Source organism: Penaeus japonicus, unplaced genomic scaffold (genome assembly GCF_977035675.1).
Source record: "Penaeus japonicus unplaced genomic scaffold, GWHDUDI00000001_assembly GWHDUDI00000011, whole genome shotgun sequence".
NCBI classification, from domain to species: Eukaryota; Metazoa; Arthropoda; class Malacostraca; order Decapoda; family Penaeidae; genus Penaeus; species Penaeus japonicus.
In genome coordinates, this window is record NW_028234413.1 from 37,652,429 (window position 1) to 37,657,428 (window position 5,000).

Here is a 5,000-nt window from a genome sequence, read left to right on the forward strand (position 1 = left end):
TTTGCATGTTTCTAATTTTGAACCAAAATGAACGTAGAGTGAATAAGGTAATCGAATTAAAGACCTATATATGACGAGGATTCTAATGTCTTAGAGAGTTCAATTCTAAATTATAGGAGAAAAGAGAGAGGGGAAGAAATAGCAGGAGAGAGAGAGAAAGAGAGAGTGAGAGAGTGAGAGAGAGAGAGAGAGAGAGAGAGAGAGAGAGAGAGAGAGATTTATGAGGGAGGAAAAAATCAATGAAAGCGAGAGAGAGAGAGCTAGAGAGAGAGAGAGAGAGAGAGAGAGAGAGAGAGAGAGAGAGAGAGAGAGAGAGAGAGAGAGAGAGAGAGAGAGAGAGAGAGAGAGAATCTTATCTGAGTATAACTGCTACTGACGATTCTACATTGTGACTGCGGTTATGATGTCTTGTTTTCTCTACATCTGTTCTCTCTCTCTCTCGCTTCTATTGATTTCCCCTCTTAAATCTCTCTCTCTCTCTCTCTCTCTCGCTCTCTCTCTCTCTCTCTCTAACTCTCTCTCTCTCTCTCTGATCTCACTATTCCATCAACAATCTCTGCGCAATTTATCTCTTATCCAATCACAATCGCCTCGCCTCTCTCTCTCTTCTCTCAAACGACTTCTCTCTCTCTCTCTCTCTCTCTCCTCTTCGCAAATCCTCTCTCTCTCTCTCTCTCTCTCTCTCTCTCTCTCTCTCTCTCTCTCTCTCTCTCTCTCTCTCTCTCTCTCTCTCTCTCTCTCTCTCACTCTCTCTCTATCATTCTATCAATTTATCTTTCTCTTTCTCTATCTCACATACGCACTCACTTCTCCATTTCATCCCTACTGACAACCTTTGTTCCTTTGTCTGCTCTGTCTTCTTCCTCTTTTCTTCGCCGCCCCTCGTGTTTTATCCTTTCCCCTCTTCCTGCGCTTTCTCTCTTTCCCCTCTTCTGCCTCAGCCTCTGATTCAAGTACTGAAATATTCATCTTGCAGTCTTTATCCTTTTTTTTCTTCTCTCTCTCTCCCTCTCTCTCCCTCTCTTTCTCTCTCTCTTTCTCTCTCAAGCAGACCTCCACTCCCCACAAACTCTCTTCCCCCCCCAAATTTCCCCAGTTTCTCACCATTAAATCACCTTCCACAGACCTCCCCCTTGTTTGTTTATGCATTCTGTAATGTTCCTAAGGATCCTTTCCCATAAAAGCTTGTGCTTGCACCTCAAAAGTGACGTAGAGGTAGTGTCCATTTTTTGCATCTGGGTTCTAGAACCTAGCGCCATAAGAGGGTTTATTTGTTAAGAGTCTATTTGTCGTGGAAGAGGTCATTTACGTAGATCGCTGTGTAATTCATAGCAGAGAGGTCCTCTTTTCTGTACGCTGTGCGATTTTTACGTTCGGTATTCATGTTGCTAAGGAGAGCATTCACGTTATGTATAATTAGTTTTGTCTAGAGCCTTTCATAGTAATGTTTAACGTAATATAATAGTAATATAACGCAGCGTGTATCTAAGGCTTTTTTATTCTACAACTTTTTTTATTATCAAAGGTATATTTAATGAGTAAGTTATGGTCAATAAGATCTTAAATCTACGTATCGAAGGAATGCAACCAAGCCACGAAAAATAAAATAAAATAAATATTCATACAATATCTATTTAATAATCTGTTGCTGTATTTGATATCATAAATAATCATACTATATAATTCTCACAGAAACACAAATACACAGTATAAGGGATGTGTTGATAAGTTGAGCAGAAATGGTAGAGTGAGAACAGAAGACCACGAGGTGTAGATCAGAACATCAGATATTGCTTTAAAATACGATATTCAAGTAAGGCAGTATGCTGATTAGTAGCGAGATTTAAGATCCGTCGGGGAATTTGATTAATAGAGGCAGATGCCATTAATATGCCAACTTAGACAGATTGCGGTAAGTTATTAGGCAGTTTGACACCAGTGGATATAAAAGTCTCCAGTTGCATAACTTCTTTTCTTTTATTCAGGTCTGCTATATCTTGGTTGATTCTTCTAGTTTTTGTTGTTGTTGTTGTTGTTGTTGTTGTTGTCTGCTAAATTTAAGAAACCCTTTTAAATGATATATTTTTTTTCATGATATAAATCAGTCTGTGTGTATTGGAGAGAGAGAGAGAGAGAGTGAGAGAGAGAGAGAGAGAGAGAGAGAGAGAGAGAGAGAGAGAGAGAGAGAGAGAGAGAGAGAGAGAGAGAGAGAGAGAGAGAGAGAGAGAGAGAGAGAGAGAGAGAGAGAAGGAGGGAGAGAGAAGGAGAGAGAGAGAGAGAGAGAGAGAGAGAGAGAGAGAGAGAGAGAAAGGATGATAGAAATAAAGAAAGAGAGAGAGAGGAAGAAAGAAATGAAGAAAGAGAGAGAGAGGAAGAAACAAAGAAAGAAAGAGAGAGAGAGGAAGAAAGAAATAAAGAAAGAGAGAGAGAGGAAGAAAGAAATGAAGAAAGAGAGAGAGAGGAAGAAAGAAATAAAAAGAGAAAGAGAGAAAAAGAGACAGAGGGAGAGAGAGAACATATATATTTCACAACACACAAAGACATGACGCATACTTCTTAGATTTAGTTTCAGAATTCCATATGGATTCATAACATGATCTTAAATACATAATACCCATGAGATCTAAGACTCATTTTATGTACCCAATCCTTAATGAGTGAAGGGATTAAAAAAAGTCAGTAATTTTGTGCATAAAACTTTGGTCGTTAAATATTCAGCTTTTATCCCCTATGTCGTCCTAGCGAAATTATGGTATGAAAAGCATGTAAAAAATATAACTTTTCAAAGTAGGGGAATAGATATCTTCTAATTCTGTTAATGTTATCTAAGTCAATGGAAAGGATACAGTGTTATCTGTTATGTTATCTGTTAAGCGCCTGTTATCTAATTTAATTGTAAAGATTACAGTGTTTCAGGTTTTTATTTTTGTGTTATTAAGAATAGGAGGAGAAGGTGTAGAACGGAAGGAGAAGGAGAAGGGAAAAATATAAGAATATAGGAAGAAGAAAATAGAGAAAGATAAAGAAGAGCAGGAAGAGAAAAAGGCTGAAAGTACTGAAGGGAAAGAGGAAGAGAGAGGGAAAGAATCAAGTGATGTAGAAGGAGGTTAAAGAAAGACAAAAGGAAAAGGAGAAGAAAAGGAAAAAGGAAAGATGGACTGAGAAATGCACATCCTATTATTTCTAATGAGAATGGCGACACAACACCAACTACACTCCTATTATTTCTAATGATAATGGCGACACAACACCAAATGCACATCCTATTATTTCTAATAATAATGGCGACTATATTCTTATATTCACTCCATATCCTGTTATTTCCCATCATTTCTGCAGATATGGAGGATACAGTAAGAGATTCGAGGAAAGAACTGAGAAAGAGAGAGAGAAGAAGAAAGAAATGAAGAAAGAGAGAGAGCGACGAAGAAAGAAAGAAAGAAAGAGAAAGAAGAAATAAATAAAGAAAGAGAGAGAGGGGCAGACAGGTAGTAAGAGAGATAGAGACAGCTAGAAAAAATAAAGGAGAGAGAGGGGGGCAAACAGTCAGTCAGAAAGAGAGAGAAAGAAAAAAAGTGAGAGAGAGATAAAGAGGAAGGGAATTAAATATAGACAGATAGATAGAGACAGAGAGGTAGAGCCATAAACTGATACAAACAAGCAGAAAAAATACAGAGTTAGAATAACAAGAGAGAGAGAGAGAGAGAGATAGAGAGAGAGACAGAGAGAGAGACAGAGAGAAAAAAAAAATATATATATATATATATGTATATATATATACATACATATATATATATATATATATATATATATATATATATATATATATATATATATATCCTTTCCAATTGATTCGGTCTAGCAGACGCACCGAAAATAAAAATAAAAAAAATGAAAAAAATAAAAATATCAGAATCCATGGGGAAATTATCTAACTTGCCAGCAAAATTGATTTCCGAATTATAACCACTATCTACCTGACGCGATAATCACGATAATGATTACAGTGAGATTGTAAGTAGAGCATGGGTGATCAAACCTTACTTAGCAAAACCCTCGGATCAGCCAGTCCTATCAGCGATTGGAGCCACTCTGATCTTCCGTCTGATAAGCAGCATAAGCTTTGAGTAACACTTGTCCATCACATTTAGAGAAGGTCAGGAAATGCATGTGATAATAGTTGAATATGTATTTATGTGTGTGTATATGTATGTATATATGTATATATATATATATATATATATATATATATATATATATATATATATATAAATATATATACATATATACATATATGCATATATATATATATATATATATATATATATATATATATATACATATATATATATATATATACATATATACACACACACACACATTTATATATATAAATGAATGAAGTTCATAGTGACAAATGTAAAAGAAATGTATGAATGAGACTGAATACCAATTTGAAGTGTTTCAACGGAGGTCTTTCTCAAAAATGCATAACAATTGAAAATACAGAACGAATATATATATATATATATATATATATATATATATATATATATATATATATATATATATATATAAATATATGTATATATATATATATAAATAAATATAAATATATATATATGTATATATATATATATATATATATATATATATATATATATATATATATATATATGTATATATATATATATATATAAAAGAAGAGCTGAAGGTTCATTTGACGTTCTTGACCTACCGGTTGTTATCCGCATAAATGATGTAGCGGCGTCCTAGGATAATTTATGATTTAAATCTTCCCGACGCGGTGTTCAAGTTTTCTTTCGTCGCGATATTTGGAACTTTACCTCCTTACTTTTGTAATCATTCATGGACGAGTTTTTTTTTTTTTTTTTTCAATCTGGTAGATCTATCTACGTGTGCCACCTTGGCGTTGGAAGTCCTGTGGTTACAGACGTCAAGCTCGATGCTGGTTGATACTAGTTCTGAAACCACGTCCT